Source organism: Rattus rattus, chromosome 4, assembly GCF_011064425.1.
Source record: "Rattus rattus isolate New Zealand chromosome 4, Rrattus_CSIRO_v1, whole genome shotgun sequence".
Lineage (NCBI taxonomy): Eukaryota > Metazoa > Chordata > Mammalia > Rodentia > Muridae > Rattus > Rattus rattus.
In genome coordinates, this window is record NC_046157.1 from 128,887,464 (window position 1) to 128,906,827 (window position 19,364).

The 19,364-nt window shown below is 44.6% G+C and overlaps 1 protein-coding gene across 3 annotated transcripts in view; it reads right to left on the bottom strand.

Moving 5' to 3' along the window:
- Positions 1 to 19,003, bottom strand: part of Hecw2 (HECT, C2 and WW domain containing E3 ubiquitin protein ligase 2) — a 374,703-nt gene extending 355,700 nt beyond the window's left edge. Inside the window, exon 1 of one of the 3 annotated variants that reach the window (XM_032901106.1) lies at positions 17,755 to 18,328. The gene's annotated coding sequence lies outside the window, so the exon portion shown is untranslated. Of the gene's footprint in view, positions 1 to 17,754; positions 18,329 to 18,833 lie in introns of those variants that run through there. The other 2 variants (XM_032901104.1, XM_032901105.1) reach the window with 2 other exon arrangements.
- Between the last annotated feature and the right edge of the window lie 361 nt (positions 19,004 to 19,364).

Genomic DNA, 19,364 nt, shown 5'->3' on the forward strand with positions numbered 1-19,364 from the left:
GTCCCTTTTGTAAAACATAAGACTTCAAATAAAAGCTATTCTGGATTTTCTCGGAAAAGGAGCATATCTCAAATCTTAGGGCAACAATCTGAAGCAGCGGTTAGGTGTTCCTTCAGAAAGTACGTGTGAGCCCAACATGTGAGCCTCTCACCCACTCTACCTCACCAATGTATGCTACCTCCCTACATTATGTGAGTGCCACACCTACATCTCCCTCCATGACGACAGCAGCAGCCCCTCCTGCACCATGGTTCCTGACAACCTGCTAATTCATCAGTGAAATTTAAACTAGGAAATGCTGTTAGCTGCTTATTCAAAAAAAATTGCAATAACTTTTCTTTATTCCCTTTATTTACAAAGATGGCCATTGAATCTAATCAGGAATCAGAGGTCGGATTGTTTTTAACTCTGTGATTTATCCATTCGATAACCTTAACAAACCTTATCAAATAAAGTTTAACTGAAAAATAGGACAAGTGAGGTAATGTCTAATGTCTGGGAACAACCAGAAAAGGGTGGTTAGTCATATCTACTAAAAGATGTATTCTTCCACAGCAGCATTTACTAGCCTATTAATAAAAACCCAGGCAAGCTGTTTGTTTCTGTAGATGCTCCCATACAAAGCTACAAGTCAAGCATATACTCAAAACTATTGAAAGCGGAGTCTCAAATACACACGTGTAATTCCAGTTCGTGGAAGCATTATTCACAATAACTAAAGATGGAAGCAACCTGCGTCCCAAAACAGATGAATGGATAAACAAAATGGACTACACACTCAGCGGAACAGCATTCAGTTTTAAAGCAGAGGGGGAGGGGCTGGGAATGTAGCTAAGACGTAGGTACTAGACTTCCCAATACCAGCCTGAGGGTTCAACCTCTTGAACTACACTGTTTGAGCAACAAGGACAAACATTAAAAAAGCACTTCTGTGTCTCCTCATTCTGGAAGTTAGAAGTCCCAGGTTAGGCACCAGCATCTTAGGGCTGGTGGTGAGGCCACTTCATCTTGGTTACAAACAGCTGTCTTCTCGTAGTGCCTTTGGTTGGCTGCAAAGGAACTAGTTAGCCCTATATGTCTATTCATGAAGCTTCAAAGCTTCTACTCTTGTGATTCAATTACTTCCAAAAGGCCCACTTACTAAGCTGTCACAATTGGACAATGAGAGTGCAGGGAGACTTAGACGTCCATGTATTGCAACACATTTGGAACTTGCTATGTAGTCCAGGCTGGCCTCAAATTCACAGTTATCTGCCTGCTTCTACCTCAGAAGAATTGAGATTAAAGGCGTGAGTCACCACTCCTGGCCATCTCACCCATTCTTAAATGTACAGTGCAGCAAGTTGCAATGTTCCCATAGCACAGAACCAATTACCAGACTCTTCTTCTAGCCCAGCTGAGACTGCTCCCCTTAAACAAACAGCGATTTCCATTCTTCCAGTCTTTAGTTTTGTTCTGGTGTTTTGTTTTGTTTTGTTTTGTTTTGTTTTATTTTGTTTTGTCAGAGGGGCTCTCACCTTAACATTTAAGACGGGATTTCTTATTGGTTTGGAGCTTACTGGCTAGCCACTCTGGGGATCTTCCTGTCCCTAGCTCCCCTGGACTGGCTGTCTTTTACATAGGTGCTAGGGATAGGCCTCAGGGTCTCATGCTTGTGTAACAAGTAACTTTCCTGATTGACCAATCCCACCTCCCCATCCCCACAACCGATAGCTTGTGAGACACAGTCTCGTGTGTCCCAGGTTGGCTTAGAACTCACTGTGTAGCCATAGATGATCTAGGACTCCTGATTCTCCTACCTCTCCCACCCAAGAGGCAGGATGACAGGAACGTATGTTCTCCTCCCCGCCTCCACTCTCTGCGTCTTTGAGCTTGGTTAACAGAGATAGCTTGAGTAAGTGTACACACACAGTATTTGTCATTTTGTGATTAGCTCATTGTAGCTCTGGAAACTGACAGCAGGAGGTCCCCTTAGTCAAGAGAACAGGGCTTAGGACAGTGCTTTGTGGCTGTGTCTCAGGACAGTGCTTGTGGGATCTTACAGTCGTCCTATCCCCAGCATTCTGTCTGCAGTATCACAGCACCCTGGGAACCAGGACCTGACAGCCCTGGCAAAGATGAAAACAGCTCTCGGGAGTCAGGACAGCTTGGCGCTTCTCAGAGGGGCAGGGTGTCACCAGGGCCGGCCATTATTTGACCTGGTGATTATCTAAAAAAAAAAAAAAAACCTATTCTCAAGACTTGTCTTTATTTAACATGACTCAGTGCCCACTCAGTAAGTGGCCTGAGCTGATGTGTGAAAACTGCTTACTCACCTCCTGAAGGCCTCACAAAATCCCAGCAATCAAAAGGTTCCTATATGGGGTTCACTTTATGAACACTGTACTGCCCATGACATCAAACTTATACATGCACCAAAAGCCCCAAAGTATGTCAAAGGGTCACTCTAAAGAAGTATGTGTCACACTGGCAGGACAATGATGGGGCTGGTGGGTGTGCCCTGGCCAGCCAGGGCACAGTGTCAGGGACACAGAAAATGTGTTTAATATTTGCACCGCATACGTAAACCTGCAGAATAATGCTGAGTGGAGGGTTTGTATTTAGAGTCTCTAGTCAGGAGACACATCCAGGTGAAGAAAACAGCCCAGATGGTCCACAGGATTAACCCGTGAGCTCCCCCACACATCAAGATGGCTCTCAGTGAAAAGGAACAGGTTATTGCTAAACCAGGAGACGAGACGGCATAGAAGAAAAAGGCACACGAAACAAAAGCATCTATTATGGAAATTAATTTAGCATAGAATCAACTCACCCAGAGGAAGCGAGGAGGGAGAGGGGGAGAGAGGGGAGAGAAGAGGATCCAGCATAGGAATAAGAGTAAACTTATCTCTGCTCGCAGAGGACATGATAATGTACACTCACAGACTTTACAACAGGAACAAAAATGTAAAGTGCATATGAATAAATGTGACTGACAAGATAAAGGACTTTCACACGGATAATCATGAAACATTACAGAGGAGAACTGAAGGGGACACGTTTCAAAGACAACTCACAAGTGCAGACTAAAAGAATGAAGATTGTTTGAATGTCCACGGTGCCCAAGAAGTTCTATAGAGTCCATACAGATCGGACGACCTGATAGAATCTGTGGTTTTGCGTTCCTTTTCTTCCCTTTCTTTTTCTCTTGCTGTGTATGTGTTTTTGTTTTGGGATTTGTGGTTGTCGTTTCAGTTACTGTGTTTTGTTTTTGAGACTCTTCATCCTAAGCCAGCTTCAAACTCACTGTGTAGCCCAGGGTGGCCCTCGTCTTCTTTCACCGACTCCCATGTGTTCATATGGCAGGAGCCACTGTGCCCAGCTCCTAGGAGCATCCTTCAGAGAAACAGAAAACAATCCTAAACTTCAGACTGAACCACAGAAGAGCTTGAACAATCACAGTCGAACTGATGAGCACAAAGAACAAATCCAAGCTATCATTCCTGAATTCAAGACATATCGCAAAGCCACAGTAGTCAAAACAGTATGGTTCCTTCATAAAATGGAGAACAGTACACATTTGTGGGGGGAACCGGATGTTCATACACAGAACAAAATTAGACCCCTACCTCACGTCAGATACAAGAACTCACTCAAAAGGGGCTCAAGACTTAATCCTAAGATGCAGAAGCATGGAGCTTCTTTGGGGAAATTCTCTGAGCCCTGGTCTGAGAAACAGCCTCTCAGGTCTAACGCCAAAGCACAAACCACAGTCATAATGAGACAAGTGGGTGGCATCAACTTAAAAGACTTCTATAAACAAGGGTAGTAGAGTTCAAAGACAACCATGCACTTGACGAAAGATTGATGCCCCAAATACAGAAACTACCCAAACAACTAAAGAGCAGAAGACACAACTCATCAGATTTGAGTGGAACCAAAGGAAGAAATAGTTTCTTAAAAGATACACAAATGAACAAGATGTACATGAAAAAAATTATATCATTGTCACCAGGGAAACCTCATGAGAGTAACTGTTAGCAAAAGATAACAATTATTCACAAGAATATGGAGGAAAGGGGGACTATATGGGGGCTCAGCAGGCAAAGGTGACTGCCACCAAGTCTGACAACCTGAGTCTGAACCTCAGATCCCCCATGGTGGCAAGAGAGAACCAATTCCCATAAGTTGTTTTCAGATTTCTGCACATACATGCATACCTATGTATCTACCCTCCCTCTCTCTTGTAATTTTTAATTTTAAGAATATGGAGAAAATGGAACCTGGATACACTGTTAGTGGAGATATAAACTGGTAGTTATTAAGGATCTGAACAATGAGTGTGCTAACAAGCATGACCACAATGATGACTTCACAGCACGTGTGTGTATATCAAAACATCACACACTTTACATATGTGTGATTGCTATTAGTAAACTGTGCCTGAATAAACCTGAAAAAGGCTTATCCAGAAAGAAAGAAAGAAAGAAAGAAAGAAAGAAAGAAAGAAAGAAAGAAAGGATGGATGGATGGAGGGAGGAAGGGGAGGGGAAAAAGGGGAGGAGCGAGAGGAGACACAGACACAGAGACACACAGAGAGAGACAGAGACAGACAGAGAGACAGAGAGAGAAAGAGACAGAGATGAGAGACAGAAAGACAGAGACAGAGAGAGAATGAATAATTTTTAAATAAACCATTTGATTTACTAAACTATTGAGATTTTAGTCAACTAAAAGTAAAATGTATTTTATAATTAAACAAGAAAAGAAAATGACCAAATTTTCTTCAACAAAAGTATGACTCATTGCCAGGTGTCTCGGGGTTTTACTGCTGTGAAGAGACACCATGACCAAGGCAACATTTAATTGGGGCTGGCTTACAGGTTCAGAGGTTCAGCCCATTATCATCAGGGTGGGAGCATGGCAGCATCCAGGCAGGCATGGTGCAGGAGGAGCTGAGTTCTACATCTTCATCTGAAGGCGGCTAATGGAAGACTGACAGCTAGGGTGAGGGTCTTAAAGCCACGCCCACAGTGACACACCTACTCCAACAAGACCACACCTCCACATAGCGCCACTTCCTGGGTCAAGCATATACAAACCATCACACCAGGCATGGAGGTACACACATACAATTTCAATTGAGGGTAAGGTGAGGCTGGAGAATTATAAGTTTGACTCCATCTTTAGCTATATATGAAGTTGAAGACCATCCCAGGCTACATAGACTCTACCTCAAATATAAAAGAAAGAAAAGTATGACCCATCAATATTTCAAAATGCTTTATATTTTTGTTTTAAAATGACAATTTTTATAGTGTATATTTTAATAAAGACTTTGTTTTGTTTTGTTTTGAGACAGGGTTCTCTGTGTGGCTTTGGCTGTCCTAGATTTCACTATGTAGACCAGGATGGCCTTGAACTTACAGAGATCGACCTGCCTCTGCTTCCCACCCAAGTGTTAAGATTAAAGGTGTGCACTACCACCACCTGGCCTAGATGTTAATTTTTTTAAACCAGCAGGAAAAAAAAAAAGAATTCCTATAGAACAATTTTCAAGATAGAAAATAAACTACCTTGTTTTATAGTCGGTTCAGCTCAACGGCCATTCATGGATCCAGACCATGCGAAAGGCTACACCATAAAGGCCAATAACAGACTGCCCTTGTCTTTGAGGAATTTAGCTTAAGAAGAAAGTAATGAATAGCAAACTCCTAGAATGAAGTTCTGACTCCTTCCTACTTTTCACACGCGCAGTGGCAGACTCTGTACGTTAGCAGTCACCCAATGCCAGCAATCAGTGACGAGCTAAATTACCTCGGTATCCCAGAGCTACGGTCTGGACCCATGACTGCCCTGCTGCAGTGCTCACCCTAACATGGAGGGGCTAGCTTCTTCCCATGTCTCTACTTCCCTATTTGCCTCCACCCCAAGCTTGGTTCCTTGCCAGCATCTACAAGACCCAGGCTTTACTCTTTAAGGCTTTTAAGGCACCTCCATATTTTTTTTTTCCAAAACCCTACTGAGGTCCTTGAGGTGAGCCGTCAAAGCAAACACAGCGTCCTTTTTTTTTTTTTTTTTTTTTTGTCTTATCATCCCTGTCCCTCACTGCTCACTGGGTAGCTCACTTTTTGGTGACTTACATTGTCTCCGCCAAAAACTGTCATCATCTGCTATGTGTTGATGAGTTTGAACAGAGCTTACAAACCAGATGCGGGCAGCACATGAACTTTCTTTGGCGTGAGCTAATCCTAAAGCATTGTAATTACTTTTCAATGAGCTGCACCCAAGATGCCTTACATACATACATTTTTAGCTTTGTTTTTAAAAATCTGGCCCCAGTGGGACATACCAAGTATTGGCATCCCCACCCACTTCAGCGAGCTGCAGGTCTACGATCCAAGGGGTTCTGAACTCTGGCAATCAGCTAACTCTGAAGATAATGACGTTTCAGAAAACCCAAGCCAGGGCTGTGCTCAATCTCCAGAGGAAGGCCTCTCCCTGTATTGCTCGGTTTAAGCAGCAAACCCACACTGTGTCTTTACCACCTCTCCGAGTCTTTCAATCTTACAGCTTCTCTACCTTCCCATGGCCATGCCTAAAGTCTGCTTATCTTCCACAATCATGACCCTGGGCACTCTCACCAACGCATCTTTCAGCCTGAGAGCACCTATGCAAAGCAGCCCCATTCCAGACCATGAGACAGAAGGCACTGAGGCCTCGCCCCCAGGTCAGTGAAATCCTCCTTAATGAACACTCGTCGCTCTGGAGTAAATGTTTCTCCCAGATTTCTGAAAACTGATGAATTTTTAAAATGCCTCTCAAAAGTTTCTATGAATATAATATGTGTTGTATCTTATTTAAACTGCGTACTCAACAAAAGGGACTCAAGAAATTCAATAGCAAATCTGATTTTAAAGTGAGCAACAGATCTAAAAAGATGTTTCTTGAGAAGATACACAAATCACATTAGGTGCCTTAGCCTTAGTGGTCAACCCTAAACCCATGTACGTACTGGCAAAACTAGCTGGACTCAGTGGGTTGTGTACATTCACACGTGTGTGTGTGTGTGTGTGTGTGTGTGTGTGTGTGTGTTCGCACACACGTGCATTTGCCTATCTGTCTTTCTGTCATCTGTTTGACTGTTATAGACGACATGAATCTGGGGGGAGAATGTAGCAGGGGAACACAGGAGGAATTGGAGTGGAGACAGGAGAAGTAGAAATGACGTAAATACAGTGTATTTGTGTATAAAATTCTCAACGCAATAATTTTTTTTTAGAACTTTCAAAAGATAAATGTTTGAGGAAATAGGTAGGTTTAACTTTAAACATTACACAATGTATCTGTGCATCAAAGCACGTTACCCTGTGATATTTACAGCTGTGTGTTATCCATGATTTACACGTCCATTTAATAAGTAAACGGACTATTTAATATGTGGAAGGTGAAGGTTCTAAGTCAGGAGGTCCAGGAGCCAGGCTAAGAGTGATGTCGACACTACCAGCGTGAGCCACACCGCTTTCAACAGAAAGGAGCTAGGAGACTCAGAATGGAAGTTTTCTGAGAGAATGTTATATAAATGAGTGAGGGCTCCAAATCATAGCCTGACATTTACAAAAATATTCACCTTTTAGCATTCTGTACCAACTTAACATCTGATTTGCATTCGTAGCTGCCTTTCACAAAGACCCACAAAAGAAATGGCTCCTTCAGCTCTTACATATTGACTATTGCATATTCTCTATCTGATCAATACTAGGCATTCATTATACAGTCTGGCCAGACTTTCATGTGTTCACAATGATTACATTCTGAATAGCAAAAGATTAATGGGAAACAACTTCCCAAAACAGCAAAATAACTAGTTCTTAATTTCTAATCAATAAATAATAGCAATGGAAAGAAGGTAAATATCAGTATCAAAGAAGAAAATGTCTAAGTAAAGTCACTGCTGTCCAACCCTCATCCCCACCCTTGCTGTCAATCACTGATTTAAGAGGCTACTTCACCTTCTAGAAATGTCTTTGGGAGAGTAAGCTCTTCAGAATGGGGGCATAATGAAAACCATTATTTTTCGATTGTATATCAAAAGACAATTGGAGACACATGAATAGATAGAATTGATAGGCATTCAGATCCTTCCTGTGGCGGAATCACTGGACAAGAACAAGTCTGAGGTATTGACCGGCTGGAAGAAGAGCCACCTGAAGTAAAACCAGAGGCCGTGTAAAGGACCAAGCTCCCAAGAACCAGGTGAGCACCCTTAACAACCACAGATGAGGCATTTTTCTTTGCAGAAAGTCTTAACAGTTTGTCTCTTGGGCCTTTTCAGATTTTCCTCAACTGCCAGACAAAAATTCTGGTTGCCATCTAACACAACATGGATACCTGAGTCACTGCAGTCACTCCTCAAATGCGGTGGAAAGGCTGTGGCTGTGTGGAAGTCTCCTTATAAACACAAGGTAAAGCCTACCAGCTCCCAGATGGGGCGCTCTCTGGTCTTGGCTCCCAGATGGGGCGCTCTCTGGTCTTGGCTCCCTGCTGGGGCGCTCTTCTGGCCTTAGCATCCCTGGTTCTCAGCTCTCTTGGGTCTTATTTTCTTTCCTTTGCCCTCTCTGTGTTTCCTCTCTGAAACCTGTCCAAGCTGCCCTTCCCCCTTCTCCAGCAGGTGGGTGGCGAATAACATTCCAGGTTGACCCAGCCGTTGCATCTAAGAGTCCTTGGTTGTGGTTTATTCGCTGCCAAGACCACTCTCCAAACCCCCTACCACACCGCCATCTGGTTTTCTTCCTTTCCCCATGGAATATTTCAAATATATATTCAAAAGTTCTTATAACAGTTCACATAACAGTAGCCATATAAAGAACAGCTTGAGCGAATGTTAACCCTTTCGTCACATGTGCCTTATGAGTGCATATCTGCTTGTTCTCACCTCTAGTGCTATTTCCCACATAGCATGGAACCCAGCACATAAGGTATCAACATTTGTGCAAAGAAGAAAAATAGTTTTTCCACAGCATTAGATAATGACCATCACTAGAATTACTAGACCAAGGGCAAGTACCCCATCTTTACTAAAGCCCAAAGAGGGAGGAGAAGAAATACACCTTCCTAAAGATGGGGTTAAATATAAATGTGTGCTTGAGCTGTTGGCTGGAGTAGATAAGCTGGGGAAAGTGCACATTTCCCTTCCTAGAAGCTCTTTGCCGCCTTGTCCTGAATAGCACCATCCAAGCATGACAGATAACACAGCTTGGAAAGTCTTTTCTAGCTTAAATATGCCAACTCCAGGCTTAACAGAGGAAGAGAGGGAGGAAGTGACAGACAAGACTGAAGGGAGATCCAGGGGAGGCACACACAGAGAAAACCCAGTAACAAGACCACTGGTGATCATTCTTCATTCGTAGGTAAGGCCAAGGCCAACACAGACCAAGTCCGGAAACACTTGGCATAAGGTCCATTTCTCTAGCAAAAGCACAGGAAAGGCCGTGTTCACTCACCACCCTCCTGCCTTCTACCTGCACTGCATAACTTCCCACCTAGGAGGTAACTGCTGGGATTCCTCCCACCACAGCTCTCTCTCTGTTCTCAAATATCAAATACCCTTGTCTTTGACTTTTATCACCACAATCTGCCAGTTCTGCATTCTGTCTGAGCACCTAGTCTTCCAGTGAATCACTGAAAAATACTGTGTACTACTTGAAAGACTATCCACGTCTGAAAATATTACTTCCCTGACCTTTTTGGGGTCATTGTGGACCTTCATTAATTAATTGATTAATTAATCTAATGTAAGGGGAGGTTCTGTCACTAAGGTCTTGTTTCCCAATTAGTTCTTGACTTGTCAGAAAAGAAGGCCTGGGTCCAATTGCTGAACAGAAGGTACAGGTGGGACTTTTGGGTCCCAAGAGGAAGAGAAGACACAGGGAAAGAGAGGGGGGCTTTTCTGCCAAGCTTTGGGACGAGAAGAAAGCAGCAGTTATGTAAGGTCTCAGGGAAGCTAGGGCCTGTGGCTTCCAAAAGGGCCAAGGATGCTGGCGGCGGGGGACGCTAGCTGATACAAGCCACTAAGTTTATGGTGGAGGGAGAGACAGATAATAAGTCGGTAAGGGCACGTATTTCCAGACGGAGCTATCTGTGCCCAGCAACTGTGCCTAGAGTCAAGTTCTAAAGATAACGGAGCTGTCTGAATTATCTATTCAAGGGTCTCGGGAGTGGGCTGGTAACGCAACTCCTCCAGGAGCAAAGGCGAGTAGAAAAAGAAGCCGGAAATGGGATGGTTGTGACCGATCCCCCAGCAAAGCAAGGTAGAATGACAACAACAATAACAACAACAACAACAAAAGCCGGGAGGGGCCATAGCTCATACAGCAACCCCGGGAGCAAAGGTGGTAATGTGTTTTTAAAACTACACTCAGCAAATGAATTAACAAATTAATTCACATGAAAACGTGTATGTCGTTATCATTTCCCCTTCTTTTCCTATCCTTGTCATGGTTTACTGTGATTGAGATGAGCCACTTGCTAGAACAGGAGCCAGTTCTCAGCTACACCACGACCAGGACTTCCTTAAACAGGAATCTTGCAGATAAAGTGTCACACAAGCCTTCCCTATTCCTTCCCCATCGGCTCCACAGTACGTCGGAAGTTCAGGTACCACCATCTTGCTGTATCCATAGTCTCCAGGATTTGTTCAGCATTTCCTCAAAATTAAAACATGCTGCATGTTCCTTGGAAGCTGGTAGCACGGGGTCGGCGTCTAGCTACAATGTTGTCACAAAGCCTTCAGACTCCTCAGCCACCGAGACACGTCAGAGGATAAAGATGTAAATAAAGGTGCTTGTCCTGCAAACACAGCGACCTGAGCATGTTCTCTGGGATCCACACAAAGGTAGAAGGAGGGAACTCACTCCACAAAGTTGACCCCAACTTCCACATGTGCACCATGGTGTATGCGCGGGTGCGCACACGTGCACACACACACACACACACACACACACACACACACACACAGAGAGAGAGAGAGAGAGAGAGAGAGAGAGAGAGAGAATTCTTCTGTGTATAAACCAGCGTCCTACCATTCTCCGAAGCATCTTTCATAAATGGTGGCTAACCAAAAGGAAAACCTCTCTTCCCTTAGAGCACAAGTTTTCAGTGATAAATAAACCAGCATCATGGAGCGCTCCTCCCTGAACTAATGCCAAAGCTGACTCATTCTCTGCATGGCATGGGTGTTTCATGTAGAGAAAATGTATCTGCTAACGTGAACTTGGCCATAAACACTCTTCTCACTCTGGTCCAGCGATCTGATATAGCAGCCAATCACATCACTTCCCAAAGAAACGCCGTTGAAAACTCTGGTTTCTAAGGAGAATGCCAGTCTCTAACACTCCTTCAGCGAGAGCTCCATACCTGTTTTCACCACAGGAGCGCTTCAGTGAGACTGGTAGAGCGATGGTCTCCTACCTGCCATTAGCAATATAGCACACGAAACTTGTTAGAGAAGCATTACTGTGTGCCTGTCCTGGAAAACTTCAGTGCTGTAACAGAGAAGCCACTGTGCTTTGTTTGAAAACGACACAAAAACGTCCATGGCTTCACACCACTATTGGGCAGTTCTGTAGCGAGCTTTATTAAGGATTTGCTCCCAAGAAGAATGAGTGGATGATGAACCAAATTTTAAAAAAAGCTTTCAGTTTATCATATTTCCACATGCACTACACGGATACCTCTTTTCAATGCATGGAGATTCGTGTTTAAGATTTCCATTGAGATTTGCTCTCCTATACATGCTGATGGCACATTGGACCATGGCATGCTCATCATTACAGACTGAACACCACGTCATGGTTAGAACTCTCCACTTGAAGAATCACATGGTGCTCAAAATATTTTATACTTAAAGCATTTCAGATTTCAGAGTTCAAATGGGATATGTTCAGTCGATCTTTTTATCACTGTGGCTATACTTCTGTGGACTATTCCTGAACGACTAGTCAAATTTTATGAAACAGAAATACCATGGCAATTGCAGGGACTTGGAATGCAGCTCAGTGGTAGACTGGTTACCTAACACACATGAAGTCCTAGCTATATACACACAGGGAAGCAGGACAGAGAGCAATAGCAAAACATGCTTTAACAACTGAAAACTAAACAAATAATATGAAATATGTATGAAGCATGAAATGGACCGTAACAAAATGTGGGCTGTATATACTGTCTTTGGGCCACAAATGCAATCTTTATATTATAATGAGTTTTACAAAATTATAATGGGGACTAGTTAAAAACACTAGTTGATGAGAACAGGAACCCCACTGAAGGAATCAGAGAAAGGACTGTAAGAGCTTGAAGGGGCTTGAGACCCCGTATGACCAACAATGCCAAGCAACCAGAGCTTCCAGGGACTAAGCCACTCCCCAAAGACTATACATGGACTGACCCTGGACTCTGACCTCATAGGTAGCAATGAATATCCTAGTAAGAGCACCAGTGGAAGGGGAAGCCCTGGGTCCTGCCAAGACTGAACCCCCAGTGAACTAGACTGTTGGGGAGAGGGCAGCAATGGGGGGAGGATGGGGAGGGGAACACCCATAGAGAAGGGGAGGGGGAAGGGTTTGGGGGATGTAGGCCGGAAACCGGGAAAGGGAATAACATTTGAAATGTAAATAAGAAATACTCAAGTTAATAAAAAAAAAAAAAAAAAACTAGTTGATCTTCCAGAGGACCTAGGTCCTATTACCAGAACACAGATAATGTCTCACAACCATTTCTAACTGCAGTCCTTAGGGGATCTTATCCCTTCTATGGCCTCCAAAGGCCCGGCATGCATGTGATGCACAGACACACACGCAGGCAGAAAATCCATACACATACAATAAAAAGAAATAAATGTTAGAAAGGTTTTTTTTTTAAGAAAATAGGATTCATGCTGAAGTCATAATTACTCTCCTATCTCAAGGCTCAACCACTCCATGTCATTTCTCTGACCTCACTGCTGATCCCTGGGTATCCACAGTGCATAAATACAAGTCTCCTTGTGGATTTCTGAGCACATCTGAACGTATCCTACCCTACAGATCAGACATTTGCACTGACTGTTTCCTCTACCTACAATTCTCCCCCGAGTGTGTGTGTGTGTGTGTGTGTGTGTGTGTGTGTGTGTGTGTGTGTGTACATACGTATACACATGCACATGCACATTACTCATACTTTCTTCTGCTTCCCTCTAAGTCTCCGGTTGAGGTCACAGTCTCCATGAAACACGCTCTGCTACATTTGCCCTGTTCTACCGTGCTGCATAATTTCCTATTTGACCTACTGTCTGTCTCAGGAAGATGAAAACTCCCCATGGTTAGTATTCGTTATTTGATTCGCTGATATACAGTCAGCACCAAGCTCAAACATTAACTCAGAAAAACCCAGTCGAGTGAATAAATGAGCAAATGAAATTCTTTTATTTTGTAGCCACCAATCTGCCTCTGGATCTTTTCTTTTTAAGACTTAAACAGAAGGGTTGGGGATTTAGCTCAGTGGTAGAGCGCTTGCCTAGCAAGTGCAAGGCCCTGGGTTCGGTCCCCAGCTCCGAAAAAAAAGAAAAGAAAAGAAAAGACTTAAACAGAAAACCATAAACTGTCAAAAGTTTAAGCAGAAACATTACACCAACAAATGGTGTAAAACCAGACAAGCTCAAGAGTTGATTTGAAGTTTGGAGAGACTAGATTCAGAGAATCGGTTTAAAAGCCAAGCCATGAAAAGAGATGAAGTATGCAATTTTCTAATGACCACACCTTAGGTTTGCTTTATCTACACAATAGACATTTAGCTATAGATATTCTGCCAATCTATGCAAGCACACGCATAAACATGTAAGTGAAACAAATCCAGAAGAGCCTAAGGATATTTTCCCATCACATGAACTGTCTTCATATAAAAACTAGCAATCTGAAATGCAGGTGTAGAATCATATGCCTATAATCCTAGCACTTGGAAGACCTCTAGTCCTAGGCCAATCAAGGCCCCATAAAAGACCCAGGTCCCTGACGTTTTAAGATTTAGTTATTCTTTTTTATGCATGTATATGTATGTGTGCTTGCCTGGGTTTGTGTGCAATGCAGTGTGCGTGCGTGCGTGCGTGCGTGCGTGCGTGCGTGCGTGCGTGCGTGCGTGCGTGCGTGCGTGGGTGTGTGTGTGTGTGTGTGAATTTACCTGTGAAGATGATGTCGGATCCCCTGGGACTAGCTGTGAGCCACCTGACTGGGTGCTAGGGACCAAATCCAGGTCATCTTCAAGAACAGTAAGCATTTGTAACCGCCAAGGCATCTATCTCTCCAGCTCCCCAAGTTCTGGATTTGGATCATAATTAGGAGGACCGCTGATGCCGGTTTCCCTGGTGTGACGTTTAATCTTAACCGTAAACTTACTGGGTTTTTAAATCAAATCACCATGGAAATGAATCTCAAGCCACTTCTAGGAGTGAGTTTCTAGGCAGGCTTAAGTGATATTGGAAAACTCACCCTAAATATAGATGAACAACTTTATGGGCTGAGGTCCCAGACTACATATGAAGTAGAAAGCCAGACAAACAGGAGTATTCATCACTCTCTGCATCCTGGCTGTCTAACCACCCACCTCCCCTTTAACTATAAACCTATTAACCCCTCCTTCCTAAAGTAAGGTATTTGATCATAGCACCGAGAAGTATAACTTAGGAATCTGACCTAGACCACTTGGTTGGCTTGGTTGTTCCTCCCAGCTCGTTCTACATTTGACTCTTAAAGATGCCCTTGGCAAAAAAAAACAAAACAAAACAAAACAAACAAACAAACAAACAAAAAACCCTACTTAATCATCCTATTTACAAAGAAGATACATAATTTTATTCTCATTTGGACATGCTGACTAAGCTCTTGAGGACTTTGGTAGGTCCAGCACTACTAGTGAACTGTTACAGACACATTTTTTTAGCAAAGGTCACAGAAGCAGGTACCACAAGCTTCATATATACAGAGCCCAAACCCTCAACAAGGTTCCCTGTACAACAGAATTGCACAGAATGTATAGAGGCACCAAATATTTTCTTATGTGCTCCACGTGAAAAACTAAGACCCAAATCCAACCAGAGATAGGAGAGAGTACAGAAAACAAAAGCTCTCCTATTGTCTTCTTGTCCAAACTGCAAGAATGTGGAGTCAAGACTATACAGAAGCATTTGTGTTCTGGACTTTCGATAAATGCCCAAGAACTGTTTCACAGTAGATGGTTCAATGGGCATTCATGTGTGTGAGCACCATGTAAACACTCAGTTTACAAGCACGTTTTGGTGCAACTGTCCTCCCAAATCACAGGTCATCCTAATTTGTGTCAGTCTTAAATAAAGGACAAGAGGTAATTCTTGTTGTCTTGAAGACAGTAATGGGACCTTAGGACCATGACAGACAATTTGTGACTTAGCACAGCTTCTCTCTTGACATGTGTAAAAAATCAAGCTATCTTGTTATTTTATTGTCCTTACTATGTCTTTTCCTTTATCTATTTTGTAGGTTCAAATATTTTCTTATCTTCTTACTGTATGGCTAAGAAATAAAAGAAATAAACGTCAGTTGAGCAAGACTTGAAATGTGGTGTCAGCTAGTCATGGTGGTACACACCTATAATCCCAGTATTTTGGGGGATAAAGCAAAAGGATCTTAAATTCAAGGCTAACCTAGACTATATAATGAGACCCTGTCTCAAAAAAAAAAAAAAGAAAAGAAAAGAAAAGAAAAAAGAAAAAAGAAAAAAAGAAGAGAAAAAAGAAAGAGGAAGCAGGGTCAAGAGAGGACTGCTAAATATAGCCAAAACTCCTTAATTTCAAGAGTGATCACATAATGACACTTATAAAAGTTTGTAGTGACAAACTGGCACCATCACAGGCAAATCAGAAGGTCTGGTCACCCCTCTAACCTCTCGTTCACATTATTCACCTCCTGGTACAGTTTCCTGGGCCTGAAGAAGCCACCCTGTCCCTGCTGCCACAGCTAAGCTTCATGCCGAGCCCTAATAACAACAAAGTAGTTTTGCTGCTAGCCCCTGTCCAACACAAGAAGAGGTCCCCATCACCTCCTCCCTTTCCAAGGAAATGGGCAGCAATTCACCATTGAGCACAACAAGTCAGGCCAAGCCTAGGGCAAGACGCAAGCATATTTTCTTTTAAAGAAGCAATTCATGACAGAAATGACCACCACACGAGGACGTGGACATCAGACACAGACTTAATAGCAAGGACTTAAAATATCAGATCATTGCATTGATGACCAAGTACACCCAACACGAGGCAGAGCCAAAAAGCCATCTTTCCTACAAAACACAGTCTCCAAGAAGGAGACTCCAAGCCATTGTATCTGTCCTCAACTACAATAACAACTTGCTTGGGTTTCTTTCACTTGCTAAGGTCAGTGGTGCAAAAGACTCAAAAGAGTAAGAATGACTGTTTTCCTCCTTAGGGCACACTGCCCAAGTTCTTCAGAGTTGCCCTCAAGCCTCTTGTTCAACTCAATGATACTCTATTTGACCATTAAGGTTAGTCACGTGGCTGGTAAACATCACCTTACTACAATATTTTCCCTCACATTCATGACAAAGGAAAACAATTTTTTTTATCAAGTTGCAATCTAGAGAGTGAAATATACAATAGCAATAGAAGCAGAAAACGTACATCCAGATTACCGAATGTTCGGGATAACTTCAAGTTCCTCATTGACATCCCCGTGCTTAGCAAAGACCCCCTCCCAAGAGGCACCCCAACCTGTGATAGGGCCATAAAAAAGCTACTGTTTAGGGCAGGTGAATCATCATGGGTAGAGGAACAGCCATAGGTAAGAGTTTGGGCACCGGGTGAGACCACCCACCAAGGAGGCAGGAAAGAAACAAATTCAAACTGATGCGGATGAAACTGAAGTCCTGGCAGCTGGGAGACATTGTGAGTCCGAGGTGCCAAATACATGCAAGGGCCAAGAGAAGTGGGACTATTTTTTTTTTTTCCAAAAAGTGGTAAGATACTTTTAAGTTCAAAGGCATCTGTGTTGCTGTAATTGTTTAAACTGTCTTACACTAACCAACATAGAGGTAAAACAAACAATTCAATGACAAGGTTTTAAATGGTAAAAAGAAAGAAGTGGGTTAGGCTGCTGTATTAAAAAACGTCTCCTTTAAGAGGTCGAAATTATGTCTTTCTCGCCTTTCACCCACTCTGTTCCACCTCGGAATAATAAAGAGTACAATGCCCCTTTCTGCCTGGCTTCTCTTGTCTGCTAGGGACACCATCTGTCCCACACTATATAAACAATCTCTGCAGGAATCTTCTGATGACCAAACAGATTAGCAAGATCCGTATCTTTACACCGTTAATGATATTCCTATCCCATTAGGCCTCTTGTCTTCATAACTCCAGACACAAACTTCAGAACTAAGCCTGCTTTGTTTGTAAGTAATGCGAGTAACATTTTAAAGATAAGCTCTTGGCACATAAAGCCATCTGTTGGGGGAGGGGAAGGGAGAGCGAAAGGTTGACTGACTCTCTAGGCAATAGAAGAAATGAGCCCTTCAGGGAATAGGAGAAGCAGTAAAAAGAAAATCATATTTACAAGGCAAACAAATACACCAATTTTTTTACAGTTTCTAATAAAGGACTACTGGTTACTCTATTTTTTTTTCTAAATGACAAAATACAAGAAAATTTTCAAGAAAAGGAAAAGAAATAAGTTTTACACTTTGCAAAGGCATACGTACAAGAACTCCGAGTTTGCATGACTCTAGGAGAGCAAAGCAGAAATCTTATCTACAAAGGCTCAAGGCCGCGGTGAAGTTTGCCTCTTGTCCACCTCTTTCCATACGATCACCGACGCTGTCCTTTTCCAAGTTTATTATTGACCGAATCCTTATAACTCTACTCGTGAGCTCTCTGTGCTGACTCTAAAGACTCCCAGCTCTCAAAGAAATAACTGTGTCTGTGACGGTGCCCTAAAATTAATCAAAATAAATGAAAGGCAGCTGAGCACCGCTAACGGAGAAGACCAGGCATAAGGAGCCAGACCTCTGCAGCTGCACGTCCTCCCAAACGTCTACGTCTAAATCTGCAGCCCGGGTTTGCTCCAGGCCCCAAGCTCCAGCAGAGGATGCTCACCACACATTCCAAACAGAAAGCAAACGAAGCCTCCTCCTGTCCCTCGAGTGATGCTCACACTAGCCCCCAAGTCCCAGTTCCCGGGGATCACCGAATCAGCAGGCGCGTCCGGCGCCGGATCGCGGCGCTTCAGGGGCAGAATGTCAAATGCTTGACCGCGCCAGGGCGCAAGGGAACGAGACAAAGCCACCGCCCGCTACCTGCGGCGCGGGCGCGGGGCGCAGGGCGCGGGCCGCACACTCACCTGGGCAGGCGGGCTGGGTGGGGACCCGGCCGAGGCGGGAGCGCGCCCCGCAGTCGCCCGGAGCCGCCAGTGCGCGCCGCGGGGAAGGCGGGTGGCCGCGCGTCAGGGGCCCACCCTGCGCCCCGGTCCGGCGAGCGTCTCAGCGGCCGTCCTCCGCTCGCCTCTGAGCCGGCATGCTCGCACGCCGCGACCCTCGGCGCTCCTGAGGCGGCTCTGTGCCGCCGCCCACCCGCGGTTACGCCGCGCGACCCGCCGATTGTGTCGAGTCAGCGGCGGCGGCGGCGGCGGGGACGCGCGGAGCCATGTCTCTCTGCGCTTGGGGCCCCAAGGCGCCCGTTCCGCTCGCTCTCCAGGCGTCGCCCGCGAGCCGCTCACCAACCTCCCGCGTCCCCTCACCGTCGCCTCCTCCCCCGCAACGCCACGGGTGCCCGGCCCGCTCACCTCCAGCCGCGCCGCGGCCGCCGCCACTGCCACCGCCTTGTCCGCTAGACGCCGGGGCTGCATCTGCCTGCACGGCGCTGGGGGCGCTGGGCGGGGGACCGCCCGCACGTCGGGGACCAGGGAGTTTGACCCAGCAGGGGAGAGGCGGCCAGACCCGGGCCCGCGGGACCTCCCTGGGGACGGCGCTCCAGAGCTGGGCGGGTGGGGCTGGGCGGAGGACGAGTTAGGCTGCGGAGCAAAGGACAGGAGCATTCCTATAGGCGTCACGAAGAATGAAGGGGACCCGCTGAGGTCATGCAGACAAGTCTGTTTCTAAATCCCATCGGAAAGCTGAGTCAAGGGTGTCATGCCTCAGTTTCCCCATCTGTACAAGACAGTAACACATATGTCACCTACACAGGGTGTGGTGAAGACGAAAAATGTATTATTAAAATAGCACGTGGCTTAGAGAGGACACTAAAAGCTAAAATTTGCTGTACAGATACTCGGCGCTTTCCATGTATTTCTTCTGAAGCATCTTCTTTGAGTTAG